Raw genomic sequence first — 23,710 nt, 5'->3', positions numbered from 1 at the left:
TACATAAAGAATAAGAGAAATAGAAATTTAAAATAATAATAAGGTGTCCAGCCTGAATACAAAACAGAAAAATAAATACTCAGATCATAAAGACCTACATCACTGCTATATAGAGGCTCAACTTTAGTTTTAAACTTCCCAGCAGCCAAAGTGAAAATTGAGCTCTTGGTCTTTATCAGAAGAAGAGGACAGTTCTCAATAGAATAGTTGATGATTCACTTTGTTGTACAGCAGAAACTAATGCGACATTGTAAAACAAATATATTCCAATAAAGATGTAAAAAAAAATAAAGCAAACAAGGTAGTCCTTCAAAATTAGATAGATGAGTACATTGTTTCCTGAAGGAATGTTTAAGGATCATGCTTCCTTTTTATCTCCACTGCACTTAGCAAAGAACAAGACATATATTAATTCTGAAAATTAATGCCATGCTACATTTTATATTTCCATACAGTTTACAAATGCATCAAAAACATTCTCTAATTTGATCCAGGTGTTATCATTATTTATTCATAACTCTCATTATTTTACAAATGAGGACTGTCCCACTCATAAGGCGGTGACTTGCCAAAATTCAAATGACTGTCATGACAGCCTGAACTAATGTCATAATTGTCTGACTTCTAATTCAGTGCTCCCTTTAGAATGGAACACTTTCAGCATTTTAAAAAACTAAAGATTCTTGCATTCATGTATAAAATAAATATTTATTGGGCACCTTCCATGCATGAGACTGTGAAAAGGATACAAGGCAGGTGTGAATATGTGATGTTTGAATAGTATATATTCTGCAGACAGAGGTAACTTTAGAGGAGAGAAGGATGATACTGGATCCATGGCAGTTCTCTGAGGAAATCATTGCATTTATTGACCATGGAATCAACAGGCAAAATTTTCATGAGGTTTGTCATTCACTCTCAGGACTCTGTCCTCAGAACCTGAGAAAAGTCTTTCATATAACCCAAGATTCTACTCCAGCTCTTTCAGCTCATCCTCACCACTCAGCTACTAGAACAGCAAGCAAACCATGCATATTTGTTTGAATATTCACTAACAGCTTTACTGTAAAATTCCAGGTAACCCAAAAGTTTCATGAGGACAATTTTTTTTTTAAACTGAGGGTGAATAGACTTAACAAAGGGAAGCTGTGAGCATGCATACATACACAGCCAGCTTATGCAGTAGCATAAGAAAAGTCCATGGAGAAATTCAAATGTTCTCAACTTTGAGGCCATGAAAAAAATTTTAGCTAAGTTATTTTTTTATTGTGGTAAAAAACACATAACATAAAATTTACCTTCTTAACCATTTTTAAGCAGTTCAGTAGTGTTAAGTATATTCACATTGTTGTGAAACAGATCTCCAAAATTTTTCATCTTGCCAACCTGAAAATACATTCTCAATAAACAACAACTCTCAATTTCCGTCTCACCCAGCCCCTGGAAATCCACCATTCTACCTTTTGTTTCCATAAATTTCACTACTTTTCATACCTCATATAAGTGGAATCATATAATATTTGTCTTTTTGTAACTGGATTATTTCACTTGGCATAATGACCTCAAGGTTCGTGCATGTTGTAGCATGTGTTGGGATTTCCTTCCTTTTAAAGTCTGATCAGTATCTCATTATATATACCTCACAATTTGTTTATCCATTCATCGAAATGAATGGACATATATGTTGCTTGGCTGTTGTAAATACTGCTGCTATGAACAGGAATGTGTAAATATATTTTTAAGGCACAGCTTTCAGTTCTTTGGGGTATATATCCAGAAATAGGACTGCTGAATCATATGGAATGTTTTAAAGTTCTTTGAGGAAACTCCATACTGTTTTCCATAGTGGTTGAACATTTTACAACCCCATCCACAGTGCACATGTGTTCCCATTTCCCCACATCCCTGTCAACACTTGCTATTTTCTGTTTTTTCTTTTATAGTACTCAACCTAGTGAGTATAAGATGATATCTTATTATAGTTTTGATTTCCATTTCTCAGATTAGTGATTTTGAGTATCTTTTTATATGCTTGTTGGACATTTGCGTATCATCTGTGGAAAAATGTCTTTTCAAGGTCTTTCCACACTTTAAAATCAGATCATTTGATATTTTGTTGTTGAGTTATAGGAGTTCTTTATATATTCTGAACATTAACTCCTTATCAAATATATAATTTGCAAATATTTTTCTTCCATTCCATAGATTGCCATTTTTTTCCTTCTTCCTTTTTTTTTTTTTTTGATGAGGACTTCTAAGATCTATTATCTTAGCAATTTTCAAATGTGCAATACAGTATTATTAACTATAGTCATCACATGCTGTACATTACATCTCAATGACTTGTTTATTTTATAACTGGTAGTTTGTACCTTCACCAACTTTGCCAACCCCCACCCATCATCCCCTGTCTAGCCCTCATTGTTTGCCTTTTCACTCTGTTAATTGTGTTCTTTGATATGCAAATTGTCCATCTTTCGCTTTTGCTGTCATACCCATGAAATCATTGCCAAGTCCAATGTCATGAAGCTTTTCCCCTGTTTTTCTTCTTAAAGTTTTATAGTTTCAGGTCTCATGTTTAGCTCTTTAATTCATTGTCAGTTAATTTCTGTATATGCTGTAGGATAAGGATCCAACTTTATTATTTTGCATGTGCATATCAATTCTCCCAACACCTTTTGTTAAAGAGACTGTCTTTTCCACATTGAATGGACTTGGCACTCTTGTGGAAGATCATTTGACCATATGTGGGAGGGTTTATTTCTGGGTTATCTATTCTATTCCGTTCATCTACTTATTTGTCATTATGCCAATACCACACTGTTTTGATTACTGCATCTTTGTAATGTATGTTGAAATCAGGGAGTTTGTTTTCCAACATTTTTTCTTTTTTCAAAATTATTTTGACTACTGGGAGTCCCTTAAAATTACCATAAGAATTCTCTGCCAAGAAACCATGAGAATAAAGTAAGGGTGGGAATGTAAATTGATACAGCCACTACGGAGAACAGTAGGGAGGTTTCTTAAAAAACTAAAAATAGAACTGCCATATGACCCAGAAATCCCACTACTGGGCATAAACCCTGAGAAAACCATAATACAAAAAGATACATGCACCTCAATATTTATTGCAGCAGTATTTACAATAACCAGGACATGGAAGCAACCTAAATGTCCATCAACAGATAAGTGGATAAAGAAGATGTGGCAGATATATACAATGGAATGTTACTCAGCCATAAAAATGAATGAAATTGAGTTACTTGTAGTGAGGTGGATGGACCTAGAGTCTGTCATACAGAGTGAAGTAAGTCAGAAAGAGAAAAACAAATATCATATATCAATGCATATATGTGGAATCTAGAAAAATGGTACAGATGAACCTACTTCCAGGGCAGGGATAAAGATCCAGATGTAAAGAATGGATGTGTGGACACGGGGGATGAGGTGGGGAGGGTGGGATGAACTGGGAGATTAGGATTGACGTATGTGAACTGACATGTGTAAAACAGATATTGATGGTAACCTGCTGTATAGTGCAGGGGGCTCAGTTTTGTGCTCTGTGGTGACCTAGATAGTGGGATGGTGGAGAAAGAGGGAGGGGATATAGGTATACATATAGCTGATTTGCTTTGTTGTATGGAAGAAACTAACACAACATTGTAAAGCAACTACACCCCAATAAAAATTATTTTTTTCTTTTAATTAACCTATTTCTGTTTAATTTATCTAGGGCCTGTAAGAAAGTAAAGCTCACTACATATCCATTTATAGGGAAACTTGTATATGATGTACTGTAGATACTATAATGTGCAGAATGTCTGGTTTTAGAGAAGAGCAATAGAAGAGCTTCAGTTGTGCTCCATCAATGAGGCCTGTGAAAATTGAGGTTTTTGCACATTGTTGTTCTCCCAACATTTAGGACAGTGCCTGATATGTTGTAAATACTCAAAAATACTTGTTGAAAGAATGAATATAGGCTGAGGACAGCAATGTGATATGAGTGAAACCAGTTCACCTACAGGTTGCCAGGAACCACCAGTGCACTATCCCATGTGTTTTTTAAATTCCATTAATTGATCAATTATTAGTATTATCCATGCACATAGCTTAAAAATTATTTACACGAGACATAATAAAAAATATTCCCTATGCCATTCCTCTCCACTTTGCATTTCTGCTACCAGAGAAGATAACTGTCTATTCTTTTAGCTGTGTATTCTGGCATGTATCACTGTACCTTTAAGTAGCATAATTACACTACTATTTCTATGCTTTTTAAAAAATTACATATTGACTTTCTACTATGGAAGAAAAGATTTAAGTCCTTCACACTCTAAAACCATGTGTGCAGACATATGTACATGTGTGCACATACATGCACACATACACAATCACATGTGCACTCTTGCCCTTCCCTATTCTCCCAAGTTATATCACACTTCTTAGTAAACATAAACATTAAAGATTTATACGACTCTTAGCAAGTAGATAATAACCGAAAAGTGCATTTTTCTTCCACATATGACAGTTGTTATCCCCAGAGTTAATACTTGCATTTATTTATTGCAGTTTTTCTACATACTATTTTTTTTACTTGGTACCCAAATTCTCTACCAGAGATGTAAATCTCTCAATTTGTTCAGTTTATCAAAAATCTGTAAATTTAATTTCTTTTCTTCAAGGCATCTTTTCAAGAACCTTTCTTCCCCCTGCTCCACATCAGCCTGATGGCTCACTGAGTCCATTGCATAGCTGTGCTCTTTTTTGTCTTCCTTCAACATCACCCTAGGAATTCCCATTCTGATTTTCTATGTAGGCTTCCTTGTTTCCTGTTATCCTATATTTCACTCTTTCTTAGACTGTTCTTTCATTTTGGAGGAGCAGCACAACCTCTAGTAGATTCCTGAAAAGTGCACCTGGGTGGTAGAATTTTGAGATCTTCCATACCTGAACATACATTTATTCTATCTTAGCATTTGACTAATAGGCTGATTGGGTATAGAATTCAAATATTTTTAAAGGATCTCTCAAAATTTTAAAGGGATTGCTCTATTATATTCTAGCTTGCAGTGTTTCTGTAGAAAATTCTAAACTTTACCTTCCAATCTTTATATTAAACTATTAATTTCTGCTATCACATTATTTATACTTCAGGAAATCCTTTGAGTTATCTGAATCCTTCTTTTTCATAACCTCCTGTTCTTTTTTCTTATTTCTGTAAGGATAGCAATTATGCTTTTAAAAATTCTTTCTGCTCCCTGCATTGTCTCTGTTTTCTATAAAGTTGCTTTGCTGTTTAAACTTATTTTGTTCCCTTTCTTTCTTGTTATAGGGTTTCCTCAAATATATGGCAATTAAATTTAAGAGTAAACCACATAAAACACTAACTGGAAACTCTGAGCATGAATGAGGCTTGATGAACCAATATATGGTTGGCTTCATGTGTGACAATATGTTTGGGCTGTTTCTTAGGGGAACTCCCAAGAGTCAGCATGTATAGATCTCTTCTCCTTGGTTTCTCAGTTTTCCAGAGAAGAATCTTTTAATACTTTATTTGAGAGAAGTATGTCTGGTTTACATAATTCTGGAGTCTTACCGGGGGAAAAAATACTTGAGTTCTCATCATTTTAACTTAATTTCTCTGTAATGAGTATCCTTACACTCTGCTGTACTTGGAACCCTCCAGTGCTGAGTCTCTCTATTCAACATCTTAAGAGAGCAAACTTTCAGTCTTCTTTAATTGTAGGAGACGCAGTTACTCAAATACAAAGAATAAGGAGGGGACCTGGGGATCTTACTCCCACATTTAGAGGTTCTTGTTCCAATGCCTGAGCACTTCTGAAATTCTGGATCACACATTAGCTTTCTCCTGGGCTGCTTCCATGCCACGCTATCACTTCCTGGCTTAGGATTCAGCTTTCCCTTGTTTGCTAAATCATATTACTTCCAGTTTCAAAAATTTTGCTGTTGCCATAATTTTTCCTGTTTTCTTTCCTCATGGGTTTATGTCTCATTTAGCTTTTTCTCATTCCCATTTTTAGTGAGGTGTTAGGAGAAAACAGAGGTAAATTGTTGACTACAATTTATAAATTCTTACACTAATCTCCAACTTTTCTTTTAAGTTACTTTTTGCAAATTACAGTATTTCATAGAAAACAATTTTTATAATGTTGCCTAAAAATGAGCGTTTCCAAACTTGATAGAAGTTAGCCATATATCACTGACAGAAAGATTGCTTTCTTTTGAACTTAATTTCTAAGCTTATTTAGTCCTTGAAAATTGTCTATTTTAGCATAATAAAGTATTCCATCTCTATATCTATTAAAGGAACATGAAGGGAGGGCAATTAGTTTCTTTAAAAAATACAGTTACTATCAAGCCTGTCAAAACAATTAAAATCTGTTTGCTTTTTTGTTACTTGAAAATATTACATATCTTATTTCACAAAAGAGAAAAGAAATTTACAGGGCAAATAATCTGTTTTAATCACAGTTTGAATATAAATACCCATTCAATAGTTTATTATTTTATGCAAAGTTACTAGCTAAAAATTACAAATATAGTATTATATTATTCTGCAACTGAAGACAGAAACTGGGATAAAGGTATACTCTATCTTCTTTATATTAATATAATATAATGTAATATGATATAATATAATAATATTTTTCTTCCTTATATGTAAAAATGAATTGCTATACAAAGACCCTAGCACACTGGAAGAATCCGGTAATTATTAGCACCCTCCTGCTCTTCCTTTTCCATTATTTCTATTTGCTTATCACCAACACTGCATGTTACATTGCACATGTAGTGAAGGAAAGACAACAGTTTATATTATTTTACTCATTCACGTCATTTAACTTGTGTTCAAAATCACTTGAACTTCATTAATTCATCAGAAATTCTTTAAGGATGTAAATTCTTATGAAATACCTTAAGACAAATTTAGTAACAATTCTATTAAGTCAAACCACAGTTTTTTGCATGAAATCTCTTTTGCAAGGTCAGCATTGATTTAAAAACAGATGTGCAACTTAGATTTCATGTTATTACTGCATTCAGGCAACAGAGGAGGGCTATAGTAGATATGCATGCAGCAGAAGCAAAATCATGTATAAATTTATGTTACCAAAATCTCCACTATGCATTGTGATAGTCCTTTAAGGTTTGAATAAAATTATTCAAAATTTGAAATTTGTTCCCACTACTTTTTTTTAAAGATTATTTATTTATTTATTTATTTATTTTTGGCTGCATCGGGTCTTAGTTGTGGCACAGGGGATCTTCACTGAGGCATGCAGGATCTTTCATTGCAGCGCAGGGGCTCTCCATTGTGGACTGCGGGATTCTCTCTAGTTATGGTGTGCAGGATTTTTTTCTCTTCTCTAGTTGTGGTGCATAGGCTCCAGGGCACATGGGCTCTATAGTTGTGGCATGTGGGTTCTAGAGTGCATGGGCTCTGTAGTCTGCAGCATGTAGGCTCTCTAGTTGAGGTGCATGAGCTCAGTAGTTGTGGCACATGGGCTTAGTTGCCCCACAGCATGTGGGAGCCTAGTTCCTGGCCAGGGGTCGAACCCACGTCCCCTGCATTGTAAGGCGAATTCTTTACCACTGGACCACCAGGGATGTCCCCTCACTACTTTTTAAAACAATAAATAATTTAGAAACAACTATTTAATAGAAAATTCTATTAGAAAATTCTATTGTTTCATGTTGTAGATATAAAATATTCGCACACACACAACATATACACTCAAAACACATCACAAACATATTAAGCCTTCTAATGCTGTAGGATAGTCTTTCAACTCAATTACACTCTTTATTTGTTTTTTTTTGTTTGTTTGTTTGTTTTTGTGGTACGTGGGCCTTTCACTGCTGTGGCCCCTCCCGTTGTGGAACACAGGCTCCAGACGCGCAGGCTCAGCGGCCATGGCTCACGGGCCCAGCAGTTCCGCGGCATGAGGTATCTTCCCGGACCAGGGCATGAATCCGTATCCCCTGCATCAGCAGGCGGACTCCCAACCACTGCACCACCAGGGAAGCCCTCAATTACACTCTTTAGTCCAAACAAATAAATGGCCATTCCAGTTTTAGATGATGTTGTCTGATTCACATTAATCCACCTTCCCATTTAAATGCATACAAAAGCACAGAGCAAGGTTGTAGAAACTAAATAGCCGTGAGAAGAGTTGTTTTTAGTAGAGAAGCAGGTCTATGAAGCAAAGACCAACTTGTGCTTAGCATGTGTAAAAGAGATATGGACAAGCACAATATGCATAAGGGAAGACTTGTATTGTTCTCATTTTATATTGCCATATTAGTGTCTCAAGGATGGTGATATAAACTAAAATTTATTGGTCACTCATCTACCAGTTGGAAAGCTTTTAAAGTCACAGATAATTACCTCCTCAATATTTATTGCTAAATTTCTTAAGGAAATTATAGTTCTCAGTGATGCATCATTGCAAAGGGTGAAATGGAATGATCAGTAACCAAAAGTTTTTAAAAATGTCTAATGTATTAGAGCTCATATTTTTTTTTAAAAATACTAAAAAACTGAAAATAAGAACTCAAGAATAGGTTTATGATGGTAATTTACAGCAATTAAACAAATGGAGACATATTTATAATTACTGTAAAGAAATTAATCACGAGATAAAATGATATATAAAAGAATGTTATAATATGAAATAATTATATAATAATAATAACACAGGTCTATAATTCTAAATTGTATTGGCACACATTGGGAATTGATGAAAAGATGTAGTAAAAGTTGCTAAGTATTTCAACATACATAAGGAGAACTCAAATATATTGTTCTCAAATTTTATAATTATAGAAAATAATAGTTAAAAATATAAGTGTAAATTTTATAAAATAGGCAAAAGTAAAAATAAAAGTAATAGGTATTAAACTGGCAATTTTCTTTTTTTTTTTTTTTTTTTTGCGGTATGCGGGCCTCTCACTGTTGTGGCCTCCCCCATTGCGGAGCACAGGCTCCGGACGCGCAGGCTCTGGACGCACAGGCTCAGCGGCCATGGCTCATGGGCCCAGCCGCTCCGCGGCATATGGGATCCTCCCAGACCGGGGCACGAACCCGCATCCCCTGCATCGGCAGGCGGACTCTCAACCACTTGCGCCACCAGGGAGGCCCCTGGCAATTTTCTTAAGACAATACCAGTATTTTATTTTTTTTAAAGGATGCCGTGTCAAAAGTAGTACCATGGGCTGTTTCTGAAAGCATAAATTGATATAGCCTTCTTGGAAAGAAGTTTAGTGATATACTTATGTAGGCAGTAATAATTGTACTTGTTGATCCATTAAATCTAAGTCCTATAAAATATACCATGAGGTTAAAATTCAACTATGATGTATGTGCAATAATGTTCAATGCAGCATTATTTATAATTAGCTATAAATTTGGGTGAGCAAATAAAAACTAACTTGTTTTATGTCTAACAACAAAAAACAGATGCATAAATCATAGTATACATCTTTAATATGATGTTTACATTAAAATTATTTTTCAAAGAGTATGTAATGCCATGCCATGGAAATCCTTATGTTATAATTTCAAATAAAAGGTAGAATATATATGGTATGACAATGATTTTTTAAAGAAAAATATACATATCAAGATAAAAAATGAGAATAAGTGTTATATGAAAATATTGTTAAATATTATTAATAGGTGGTAGAATTATAGGTAGTTTTTACTTAAAGCGTTTTGTTTTTTTGTAATTATCTGTAAATGAGTATATATTGCTTTTAAAATTGAAAGAAATAAAGCTAATTGATAAAATAAGAATTGTAACCCTAAATTTTATTAAAGGTAAATAAGCATGACATTTTATTGCGCTTTGCTTTATTATATTTTTCAGATACTACATTTTTCACAAATTGAAGTTTTGTGGCAACCCTGCATCAAGCAAGTCAATTGGCTCCATTTTTTTCTGGCAGCACTTGCTCAATTCATGTCTCTGTATCACATTTTGGTAATTCTAAAAATATTTCAAACTTTTTCGTCATTATTATGTTTGTTATGGTGATCTGAGATCACTAATGTTTGATGTTACCATTGTAATTGTTTTTGAGCACCAGAAACCATGCCCATAAAAGATGGCAAACTTAGTCAATAAATGTGTGTGTTTGGGTTTCCCTGGTGGCGCAGTGGTTGAGAGTCCACCTGCCGATGCAGGGGACACAGGTTTGTGCCCCGGTCTGGGAAGATCCCACATGCCGTGGAGCAGCTGGGCCCGTGAGCAATGGCTGCTGAGCCTGTGTGTCCGGAGCCTGTGCTCTGCAACGGGAGAGGCCACAACAGTAAGAGGCCTGTGTACCACAAAAACAAAAACAAAAACAAAAACAAAAAAATGTGTGTGTTCTGACTGCTCCATGGACTGGACTTTTCCCCATCTCTATCCCTCTCCTTGGACTTCCCTATTCCCTGAGACCCAACAATATTGAAATTAGGCCAATAAATAGCTGTATAGTGGCCTCTAAGTGTCCAAGTGAAAGGAAGAGTTCCTCCTCTCTCACTTTAAATCAAAAGCTTGGACTGATTAAGCTTAGTGAGGAAGGCATGTAAAAAACTGAGACAGGCCAAAATCTAGACCTCTTGCACCAGACAACAGCCATGTTGTGTATGCAAAGGAAAAGTTACTGAAGGAAATTAAAAGTGCTACTCCAGTGAACACACGAATGATAAGAAAGTGAAACAACCTTGCTGATGTGGAGAAAGATTTAGTAATCTGTTTTTTTGTTGTTGTTGTTTTGTTTTGTTTGTTTTTGTTTTTAAAAAAGATTTAGTGGTCTGGGTAGAAGATCAAACCAGCCACAACATTCCAACTACATTCCCTTCAGCCAGAGTCTTAATCCAGAGCAAGGCCTAAACTCTTTTCAATTCTATGAAGTCTGAGAGGCATGAGGAAGCATCAGAAGAAAATCTATCTCTATAAGCTGTCTCTACAACATAAGAGTGCAAGATGAGGCAGCAAGTGCTGATGTAGAAGCTGTAGCAAATTATCCAGAAGATCTAGCTAAGATAATTAATGAAAGTGGCTACACTAAACAACAGATTTTCAATATAGACAAAGCAGCCTTATAGTGACAGAAGATGCCATCTAGGACTTTCATAGCTATAGAGGAGAAGTCCATGCCTGGCCTCAAGGCTTCAAAGGATTGGCTGACTCTCTTGTTAGGAACTAATGCAGCTGGTGACTTTAAGTTGAAACCAATGCTCATGTACTATTCCAAAAAGCTTAGGGTCCTTAAGAATTATGTTAAATCTACCCTGCCTGTGCTCTACAATGGGAACAACAAAGCCTAGATAACAGCACATCTGTTTACAACATGGTCCACTGAATAGTTTAAGCCACTGTTGAGACTAATTGTTCAGAAAAAAATATTCCTTTCAAAATATTACTGCTTCTTGATAATGCATCACGTCACTCAAGGCTCAAATGGAGATGGACAATGAGATTAACGTTTTTATGCCAGCTAACACAACATCCATTAGGCAGTCTATGGATCAAGAGTAATTTTTCCTTTCAAGTCTTGTTATTTAAGAAATACACTTTGTATGGCTATAGCTACTGTAGATAGTGGTTCCTCTGATGGATCTGCACAAAGTAAATTGAAAACTGTCTGCAAAAGATTCATCTTCCTAGATACCATTAAGAACAGTAGTGATCTATGGGAAGAGGCAAAAATATCAACATTCATAGGAATTTGGAAGAAGTTGATTCCAACCTTCATGGATGACTTTGAGGAGTTTAAGACTTCAGTGGAGGAAGTGACTGCAGATGTGGGGAAAACAGCAAGAGAACTAGAATTAGAAGTGGAGCCTGAAGATTTGACTGAATTGCTGCAATCTCATGATTGCAGATCATCAAAACTGACAGATGAGGAATTGCTTCTTATGGGTGAACCAAAAAATTGGTTTCTTGAGATGGAATCTACTTCTAAGGAAGATGCTGTGAAGATTGCTGAAAAACCAACAAAGGATTTAGAATACTGTATAAAATTTGTTGGTACGGGAGCAGAAGTGCTTGAGAGGATTGACTCCAATTTTGAATTTTCTATTGTTGATAAAATGCTATCAAACAGCATTGTATACTACAGAGAAATCATTAGTAAAATGAAGAGTCAATCAGTGCGGCAAACTTCATTGTTGTCTCATTTTAAGAAATTTCCATAGCCACCCCAACCTTCAGCAATCACCAGTCTGATCATTCAGCAGCCATCAACATCAAGGCAAGACCCTCCACCAGCAAAAAGATTATGACTTGCTGAAGACCCAAATGATAGTTAGCATTTTTTAGCAATAAAGTATTTTTTACTTGAAGTATGTACATTGTTTCTTTTAGACATAATGTCACTGCACACTTAATAGACTACAGTATAGTTACACGTAACTTTTCAATGCACTGGAAAACCAAAAAAATTGTCTGACTCACTTTATTGCTCTATTTGCTTTATTGTGGTGGTCTGGAATCTCTGAGGTATGCCTTTATTACATGTATTCCAATGTTTCTTATACCTAATCCAGGTACAAACTTATAAAATCCACAAATAATTTCTTCTACATATTATTGTGTTACAAATGGCGGTGAACTATTACTCATCTCTATTGAATATCTCTTCTTTTCTCATTTGAAAAAGAGAATTTCTGGGTGTCCTTCTACTGCTCTCATCTTGTTCTGGCCCATCTTCTACTACAAGTCAGAAGCTGGAGGCTGGACTTTCTCATCCATAAATCACTAAGTTCTAGGACTATGGGCAGAGGAAGGCCCATAAATTAGAGTCTTTCAATCATTTTAGTGGGTTATATCACATTTTACTTTTGAAATGAAACAGACTAGACTAGACTAGAATAAAACAAAATGTAGAATAGAGTAGAACAGAAGAGAACAAAACTTATAGGTAAGGGAATTATTGTTGCCCCTAATTCCTGTTCTTCATTTTTTTCCCTTTATATATGTATGTGTGTACTGAGTCATGAGTTAAATTCATTTCTTAATATGGGTCATGATTTAAAGGTTTGAAAAACCACTATACTAAAGGGTAACTTTAAGGCATGACTATTTTGGCCAGCCAAACTAAATGTTCTTGCTGCCTCTGCTATAAAAATTTTAAAAATGCTGCTACTAAAGATATGGCATTTCATCTGGAGATAGTTCTCTTCCCGGTAGCTCACATTTTCATACAAAAACAAACATGACTGAGGACTCCAGCAATAGATCTTCAAAGGAAGTGCACTGCACACCACTTTTCATCAATCCCTAATTTCATACTCCTACATCAGCCAATGCTTCAGTCTGTAATCCAACTGTAGTTACAGACTTTGATCCAGCAAACTAGTAAATTTGCAAATGCACACTGTTTGGAAACATATACATGGCAGACATAGACTTCAGCACACAGACTGCTATCTAGTAGACTATAAATGCAAACATTCCCAACAGAAACTTGCAAACGTATAGACTACAAATTGAAAACGTCAAGAAAGAAAACTTACAGACTTCACGTTGCAAATCACAACAGCGATTCACTAGAAGTAAGCATTCCTCTTTTCTTTTATGTAGCATGCTAAGGAGCTTTAATTTTCAAAAACATTGAGAACTTAATTATGTTAATAGAATCTTAGAAAAGGCTTTTTTATAGTTCTGAAATAGAAAAATAAAATACTTATGACTCTTCCTATTTCCAGGAGTGTGGGAAAGTTTGCATTCAGCTACCTACATTCTCCCAGCTGTTCTCTTTATTCACTTCTCTTGCACTGTTGGGGGGAATGTAAATTGATACAGCCTTCTCTGACTCTTGATTATATGCACATGATATTGAAAATTGTCTCACTAGCTCAGTGTTACTACCTGTGGTAATGCAAGAGAAAAGAAAAATAATGGTAACTGGCCTATTATGTAGCTGTGGCAGTTGGAGGCTTGAGTGGAAAAGGCTAAAGCTTTGGAGTCAGGCTACGAAACTTTCAGTGTGTTTCCTAATCTAGTTGAATTTTAGCTTTCTTGTTTTTAAAGTGGGGATAATAGCAACAGTATACTTATTTTGCAGGATTTGCATGAAGATTAAATAAGATGATGCATTAACTATCCTCAATAAATATTTGTTACCATTATTGTTTTTATTAATGATCAACCAATGTTGTCTAACTAGGCCATGGAAGAACATGGAAGAAACTATACCATTGCCACAAGATCATGCCTCAACCAAAACTCTCACTCTTCCAAACCTCTAATTAATAAATAAATAAAATACAACTTTACTTAGCCTACTGTTTTGTCAGTTCCAATCTTTATCCAAGTATTGCTTCCAAATAATTTTGTAGTTCAAACCTTTTCTTTATTTGTCACATTTTTTTTCTCCTGTAATATAACATGTGTAACACCAGTCATGTCCTGTAACAATACCCCCATTCCTTTGCACTTCTGATTAAGACATTTCCTCACTTGTTCGGTTTTCCTTTAAGATAATAAGTATGTGACTATGAACTTACTTTTTATCATTGTCAAAGAGACAAAAGGAAAGTGGTCAAAGTGACAGAGAGGAAGAAAAAGCATTCCAGGAATATAGAATTGCCTATGTAAACAGCCTGCTCCAGTGATCTATTGCTATGTAACTAACTACTCCAAAATTAAGTGGCTTAAACCACAACAATTTTATTACATCTCACAGATATTCTAAGTCAGGAATTTTGGCTAGGCCCAGTTGAACAATTTTTCTTCTCTTTTTTGGCCTCAACCATAGTTATTCATTTGTACTCAGAGGGCAGATGGGTTGGCCTGGAGGATTCAAGATGGCTTCACTCACATATTCGGTGCCTTGGCAGAAATGGCTGAAAGGCTGGGCTCTGCAGTAGCTTTCAGCCAAACTGCCTACATACAAGCTCTGCATAAGCCATACAACATGGTATCTGAGAGTAGTCAGATCTCTCACATGGCAGCTCAGGGCTCTAAGTGCAAGTGTTTCAGCAAATAAAACTAAAACCTCATTATCTTTTATGACCCATGCTCAGAAGGTAGATGGTACCACTTCCAGCACATTCTATTGGTTGCTTAGAACTGTAGGAAATTCAACCATGCTTGCTAATACTCAAATAAAAGTATAAGAAAAACCTCACAGGGCAGCTGGCTTTAACCCAATATAGTATCAAAAAAGAAAATCACATTAAATGAAATAATTCCAATGTTTCATTGACTATATTCCGAATTGTAGAAATGCTATACAGGGAGGGTGGTATAGTGTAAAGCTTTGGATTTAAATTATGAATATGATTTCAAGTCCTGGTTGAATATTAGGTCCTGAGAGCCTCCTGTGTTTCATTGGTAGATGGAGATTAAATAAAATTCACCCTATTTACACAGCAATATATCTCAACTCCTCGGAATCAGCTGCTATAACCATATATGATCATAAGTTCCTCATAACAGCTGTGCTAGCTGGATTTTTAATTATTCCTATTTTACAAAATACAAGAAAGTAGCATTCAAAGAGATTAGGTAACTTGCTCAAACTTAAAGCAAGTAAGTAGCAGAGCCAATATTCAATTCTAGATCTATGATATCAAAAGTCTTTTAACACCACTTGACTATACTATGCCTACTTCCATTCCTTTTGTGAAGATTCTAAGTATAATCATAAGAAACTGCTCTGTATACTGTAAAACACAACATGAATGTAAGGCATCATTATTGCTATTGATTCCAACATCTTAGAGAGCTATAATTTTCTATAATAAGGTTTATCATGCTTCATGATACACCAGATAAACTAGTAAACCTCAAACTTTAAGCCCCAAATGCTCATACGAAACATAGCTGAAAATAAACAAACTCATATTGATCAGTCCTAAATGTAACAGAATCTTATTTTAATATTTGCCTGTGAAAGTTGCTTTTATCTCCCTGTGTGTTATTACATATCACATAGAGAAAAGTCAGTTTGCCTCATATCTGTCATCATTTATCCCTATGGAAAAAAGACCTCTGTCCTCTTCCCTGCCCCTAAATTTTCAAAGATAAAGTATAATGGAGAAGTCTGAAGGGCAGAGAGTTAGTGATTCTAATCTTTTTCCTTCCTTTTGAAGACATTGAATTGGTTCAATATAATCCCACAGGCATTAAATGCATGCCCAATGAAATGAGAATATTCATTTTGGTAAGGTTCTTTCAATAGAAAATGGATAATCTCATCGAGGGAAAAATCCAAATTTAATTTTCCTGTACTATTCAAAACCCAAAATGTAGAACTAACATCTTTGAACCATTGCTGTATAGGATATATAAAACACTGAAACTCCTTTTTTTCAGGCACAGCCATTTCTCCTACAGGGGAAATCTTGAAATATGAAGAATGAAAATATGTTTAATTGCCATTATAAAGTACAGATTGTATAATTCTATAAATTCAAAATAGAAAATGATCAATTGAACTTGAGTGATTCCTCTGATTAAACCTAGTGACCTTTGCTCCATAAGATTTTACTACTATCTAGCCACTTCAGAAAATAACATCTTTACCACTTTATTATTTTCATAATGATGTCTCTCTTCATCTTAGTCTACAGAAATCAGTACTGGTAGTTACAAGTCAAGGTGTTTATCCATTTGCTGTCTCATTATTTATCTTTGATCTTGTTGAATGCTATTTCCAATAATATAACTCTCATAAATTTATAGGACTTAATATATAAAATGTCAAGCATTTATATAGCACTTTATAGTTTACTAAACATTTTCATATGCGTTATTATAATTATAATGAAACAATTTATTTTAAATGTTCATTTTTAATTAGTCATCATTAAAACATAAAATACTTAACTGGGAATTTCAAAAAGAAATAGCTTTTAGATTGCAGTTACTTTTAACACAACTTTAGTGACTAAAATTAATGTTTATCTAATTATCATCTGTAACAATTTGTTGATGATAAAAAATAGAAAAATATTTGTTTAAAATTGCCCTAGTCACTATAATCTATTATTCATAGCTCTGCAAGTTTCTTATCAATCTGACTTATTTTTCTTTCTTTGTCCAAATATTATATTTAAAATGTCATTCAATACAACAAAATCTCATAAAAACCAACATTCTACCCCTTACATTTTTTCCATATATCATTTCCTGGTGATAAGAACAGATTTCTTAGCTCTTTGTTTGACTTCACACTGTGTGAGTCAGCTCATCTCTCCCAATCAGCTCTGCAAACTAGGAAGCCCAGGAACATAACATGTAATCTTTAGCTTTTTTAGAGTTTATTTTCCTGTATCTAACTATATCTAACCTTTGACCAAAGGTTTTGAAATGGGCTCAGCACAACAATTTATTGGTTTACAAATAAAAGCATGTGGTCAATTTTTAGCATGTTATGGGTTGATTTTGCTGAGCACTAGATATGTACCTTGGCAAAATAACTTATTCAGATTTGAATTATCCCCCATTCTATTGTGCTTAGTATAATGACTGCGATATAACAAGCACTCAATAAATGCCTGCTAAATTTTAATTCCCTAAATCATGAAATAATTTAAAATCAAAGACTGGATTTATGTTTTAAAGGTTAAATTGAATCCCTGAAGTAGAAAAAGCTTGGTGCTTAACCTGGTAATAAAGACCCCAGTATTGTTTTGGCAGCTCTTCTATTGAGTAATAGTGCCCATATGGCCATAATAAACCTTACCTATTTCATCAGTGCTGGGCATTTAACATTTAATTCTCTATCATAATTTGAGATCTTTGGTCAAGAGCTACTACTAAACTAAAATCTATTTTTATTATAAGAGCAGGCTTAGTGGCAAACTGTCATTCATACTTTAAAGTAAACAGCATTAAAATGGCAAAAACAAGTGATTCATGTGTTCAGTTTCTAACACAGAACAAGTTACCCAATGGCTTCAGAGTGCCTGATTATGGAAGGAAAGGAAGAAAAGAGCATAAATACATCCAATAATACCTTACTCCTGCTAAACTACAAAAGAAAAGGACACATGGGAAAACTTGATATGAAAAAAAACAACAGCAACAATAATGAATGGGCTATAAAAAGAGTAATAAAGAAGAAAGAGATTAAAATAAGGCAGTCAGGTAATTCAAGGTAAAAAATAGAAGAAGGAAAGTTAAAATTACTTTTAGGTGTTTTGAAAAATAAGCTGGTACAAATGAGGGAAATCACTTGTACTGAAATATAATAAAGCTAACATGACTGTCAACTACTTTGAGAATTTATGTCACTTTTAAACAGATTGACGTTTGAGTTAGGTCGTCATTCTGCAATTTAAAATTATAATTATCTTAAAATATTTCTGCAGTACATAAAGTGTTTCAAATTTAAGAGGACTTAATGTTAAATAAAACTGAAATAGCAGCATCACAGGAACCTTAAACATTAAATCTTATCAAAAGTGAGGGTCCACTAATAAATGAACATGATCAGAAAAAATTTACCTGGAATTTTTGTTTCTTTAAATATGCATCTCAGGGAGAGCAAAGGAAATGGGACTTTTATCAGAAAATCAGCTAAAAATATGAATACAGCTAAAGTCTTTTTGTGTGTGTGTATGCATGGTATGCGGGCCTCTCACTGTTGTGGCCTCTCCTGTTGCAGAGCACAAGCTCCGGACGCGCAGGCTCAGCAGCCATGGTTCACGGGCCCAGCCGCTCCACAGCATGTGGGATCTTCCCTGACCAGGGAACGAACCCATGTCTCCTGCATCGGCAGGCGGACTCTCAACCACCGTGCCACCAGGAAAGCCCACTAAAATCTTTTATAAACACCATCTAAACCATCATTTCTCAAAGTACCTGTGGTGAAAGAACAGATAATTTTCCAAATCTTCAATTTGTTCCAGACTGTTTTGTGAAGTACAATAAAAATAAAACTAGGAAAATGGAAGAGAAATAGTAAAGATATACAAAAGACATGCCCATATTATAGATTCAATGGACATAAAATTGCTCTGCCAAAGGGATACAAAATCTTATAACACTTTCTTCAAATTCTTTACTTGGCTTGTTTTACACTAGTAACATTTAGTAGATTGGCACCTGTCTGCAACCTCACTATGGATATCACTTATTTAAAATAAAGATAAATTTTTGGTTTGTTTTATTTTAATTTATTTTTAATTGAAGTATAGTTGATTTACAATGTTTCTGGTGTACAGCATGGTATATATATATATATATATATATATATATTCTTTTTCAGATTCTTTTCCCTTATAAGTTATTATAAAATATTGAGTATAGTTCCTGTGCTATACAGTATTACAGTAGGTCCTTGTTGATTATCTTATTTTACTAAAAATATACTAATGAAACAGAAAGCCAAAAAAGTCTATAGAAAATGAACTTAATCTACTGAAAGTATTACATATTGTAAAGAAAGTGACTACACTTTCTTGACTTTTTTTGCATGGTGAGTAAAACACTTCCTATAGTACAAAACTTATAAGTATACAAAACAAAATATTTTCAAAACTCTGACCCCTAAACACTACAACATTAACCATATTTGCAGTCAGTCAACAATCTGGATTAAAACTATAATTTTATGTGGAATTTTATAAAATTGAAATTATAAAACTGCCATTTAAAAAAAAGCTTCAAAGTTCATTTATGCAGTAAATATTTACTGATGGGCTACAATATGACAGGCACTATGTTAAACAATAAAGCTGTGTATGTCAAACTTGACTTTAAGTAATATTCATGGAATATTATACTGTTATGCTTACAAACTCTTTTCTTCCAAAGGTATAGTTAGTGAGGCAATATCCAGTTTCATTACAGTAATGTGTGGATTATTATGAGTATTAGACTGGTTTAAAATTTTTTCTTGAAAGAACACAATACATCAAAACAATAATTATATATCATCCCCCCTTATCAGACTCCAATTCATCAATAGAAGATTGCTTTTAAAATACACAGACACACAGACACACACACACACACACACACACACATACATTTATAATGACATAGTAAGCAGCCAGTAAAAAAAATGAGGTTGCTCTGTATTGTCATAGGAATATTTCTGATATGGTTAAGTGAAATTTTTGATTTACAGATCAACACATACAGGATAATTGCATGTATACATGGGATATTTCTGGAAGGATATCCAAGAAATCATTGGGGGAATAACAGTAGTTGTCCAGGATGACAAGAAGACTCCCTTTTTGTCATATACCTTTTCATCTTATTTAAATTTTTTCAGCATGTCCATGTGTCATTGAATAATATTTTTAAGAAATAGATGAAAAATCGAAAGACTCAGTTCCATGACTAATATTCTCCACCACTTGCAATTTATGAAAAGATATGTAACCCTCATTTAAGAATGATAAAAGTGATAGTTCCTTCAGCCACTAAACTTTTGTGCTTGCTAAATATTGCTTTTTGTTTCTTGTCTATGAGAGTAGTTATTTTCTCTTGGAAATGGGAAGGGCTGGAAATTTAAGGCAAGGATAATACAAGAAAATATTAGAACTGACCATCCAGTCTCCTACCTCAAAATATAAGCTTGTGTAAAATTATAAACCTATGAATTTTTAATAAGGGTAAACTTAGAATTTCATTTTGTAATAAATATTTATTGATGGTTCATTATATGTGAACTACTATGCTAGGCACTAAAGTTGGATATGTCAAACCTGACCTTAAATAACATTAGTGAAGGTAAGCTCCAGAGACCTTGGCCAGATGGCAGAGTAGAAAGACCCTGAATTTACTTCTTCTCATAGGCACTCACACAAAAAAAACTATTTACAAAGAAACTGTTTATGAGAAACACAGGAATCTTGCAGAAAAGATCTTCTACAACTAAAGATATAAAGAAGGAACCACAGGGAATTCCCTGGCAGTCCAGTTGTTAGAACACTGTGCTCTCACTGCCAAGGGTCCAGGTTCAATCTCTTGTCAGGGAACTAAGATTCTCCTGTGGCAAAGAAAGAAAGAAAGAAGGAAAGAAAGAAAGAAAGAAAGAAAGAAAGAAAGAAAGAAAGAAAGAAAGAAAGAAAGAAAGAAAGAGGGAAGGAACTACAACCAGAAGTACTGGAGGGGTAGAGTTGAGATGTAGTCAATACCCTTATCCCCAAGTGTACAACTCACAAATGGGAGAATAATTACAATTGCAGATTTCCTCCTTAAGGAGCGATAAGTCTGAGCCTGACATTGGTCTCCCCAGCCTGGTGGCCCTACACCAGAAATATGAGTCCCCAAAATGTTTGGCACTGAAGGCCAACAGAGATTAGTTTTGGGAGACCCAGAAGTCTGTGGAAAATAGAGACTACATTCTTAACGAGCACACACAAAATCTCATGTGCTTTGTCTGGGACCCAATATAGAAGTAATTTGAAAGGAGCCTGGGTCAGACCCACCTGCTGATCTTAGAGAGTCTCCCAAAGAAGCAAGAGGAAACTGGAGCTCACCCTGGGAACAAAGACACTAATGACAGCTATTTTTGGAATCTCGTTCTACTATTTGGACACTGGTGTTGGCAAGCATCATTTTGAAACCCTCCTTCAAGATTATTGGCACTGACACCCAGCCACTCCCACCAGCCTGTTAATACCAGTCCTGGGAAAGACACCTCAGGCCAAGCCACTAGCCAGGTGGAGACACAACCCCACCCACCAGCAGGCAAGCTGCTTTAAGATGCCCTAAGTGCACAGCCACACATGGACATGGCAATACCCACCAAAGGGCCTTCGACCTGGCCCCACACACTAGTGTGCAGATGCTAGCACCATGATCCCTAGGGTCATGCACTCAGAAACCTGAGGTCCCAGCTCTACCCACTAGTAGGCAGGAACAAACCCCAGGACCCCATGCACTCTAGCCCTGCCCACCAGTGAGCCAGTGCTAACTTTGGTATGAGCCTCAACAATACATGAGGAGGCACCAGGCCCAGAATGATCTGAGCCCAAGCCCCACCAACCAGCAGGCTGACACACCAACACCAAGACACTGGGACGCAGCTCTGCCCACCAGTGACCTAGCAGTAAGCACAGGACCACGTGAGCTATACCCCACCCAATAGATGACCAACATCAGTTCCAGAAACCCTGGACCCTGGAACCAGAGACCCCAGGACCTGACTCCACCCAGCAGAGGGCTAACAAAACCCCCAGGACCAGTCTAACACACTGGTGGGCAGACACCATCTCCAGGAACACTGCAGCCCTGAAGCCAGCTAGAGAAGGACACAGCCCACATACCAGCAGTCCATCACCAGCCCTGGGACTACCTGGGCTCCATACCTGCCCACTAGCAGACCAACACAAACTCTGAGATCCTTTGTGCCTCTCAGTCAGTTGCCCCAGTATTTAGGCCCACTCACCAGCATGCCAAGACCAGCTTTGGAACACCCTGGAACCCAACCACCAACAGGCCAACATTAGATCCAAGACCTCTGGGTCCACAACTACCCACACCAGAACACAACTCTGCCTGCTAGTTGGCCAGCACTAGGCCCAGGACACCTGGGGTTCTACAGTCAGCCTCCTGATGACTGAGCTCTGCCAACCACCAGGAAGTAACTGCTGCACAAGGTAGGGCTTGGCAACAAAACAGAGCATGGGCCAACCAGGCCTACCAGACCACCCACAGTAGTCAGGTTGCCACAACAGAAGGACCCATGAGCATAAGTAAGGAGCATCACTAGAGCATATATCTCTGGTGACCAGAGGGTAGTACACTGATGGTATGCATCAGATGTCTCCTACCAAAGGTCACTTCTCTAAGGTCAAGAAATGTAAACAACTTATGAGATACATAGAAATAAAAACAGCACATTAGGAGATAAATTAATATGTTCCAAATGAAGGGACAAGATAAATCTCCAAAAGAACTAAGTGAAGTGAAGATAGGCAATCTATAGAGTAAACAGCTTAAGGTAACGATCATAAAGATGATCAAAGATCTCAGAGAAAAGAGTAAGAAGTTAGGAGTTTTTAACAAAAATTAGAAAATATAAAGAAACAGATGAAGAATACAATAAAATGAAAAATATACTAGAAGGAATCAACAGGAGATTAAATGATACAGAGGAATAGATCAGTAAGCTGGAAGACAAAGTAATGGAAAACACTGAAGCTGAAGAGAAAAAAGAAAAATGAATAAAAAGAAATGAGTACACTTTAAAATACCTCTGGGAAAATATTAAGCATTCTAACATAAACATTATAAGGGTCCCAGAAAGAGGAGAGAAAGGGACAGACAACATATTCAAAGACAAAATACCTGAAAATTTTCCTGACTTTGGAAAGGAAACAGAAATCCAGATCCAGGAATCCTAGAGAGTCCCAAACAAGATCAACTCAAAGATAACCACACCTAGACGCCCTGTAATTTAAATGGCAAACATTAAAAGCACTAAGGGAAAGACAACAGTTACCTACAAGGAAACTCCCATAAGGCTATCAACTGACTTTTCAACAGAAACTCTGCAGGCCAGAGGGAGTGGCATGATATATTTAAAGTGATTAAAGGGAAAATGTACAACAAAGAATATTCGACCCAGTAAAGCTTTCATGCAGATTTGATGGAGAGATCAAAAGTTTTACAGAGAAGAAAGAGCCAAAAGAGTTCAGCACCACGAAAACTGCTTTATAAGAAATGATAAAGGTAATTTTCTAAGAGAAAAGGCCACTATTAGGAACATGAAAGTTAGTAAA

The sequence above is a fragment of the Mesoplodon densirostris genome, chromosome X (assembly GCF_025265405.1).
Source record: "Mesoplodon densirostris isolate mMesDen1 chromosome X, mMesDen1 primary haplotype, whole genome shotgun sequence".
In the NCBI taxonomy this organism is placed as follows: domain Eukaryota; kingdom Metazoa; phylum Chordata; class Mammalia; order Artiodactyla; family Ziphiidae; genus Mesoplodon; species Mesoplodon densirostris.
The sequence above is the reverse complement of the archived record's forward strand: the minus strand, read 5'-3'. Positions refer to the sequence as shown.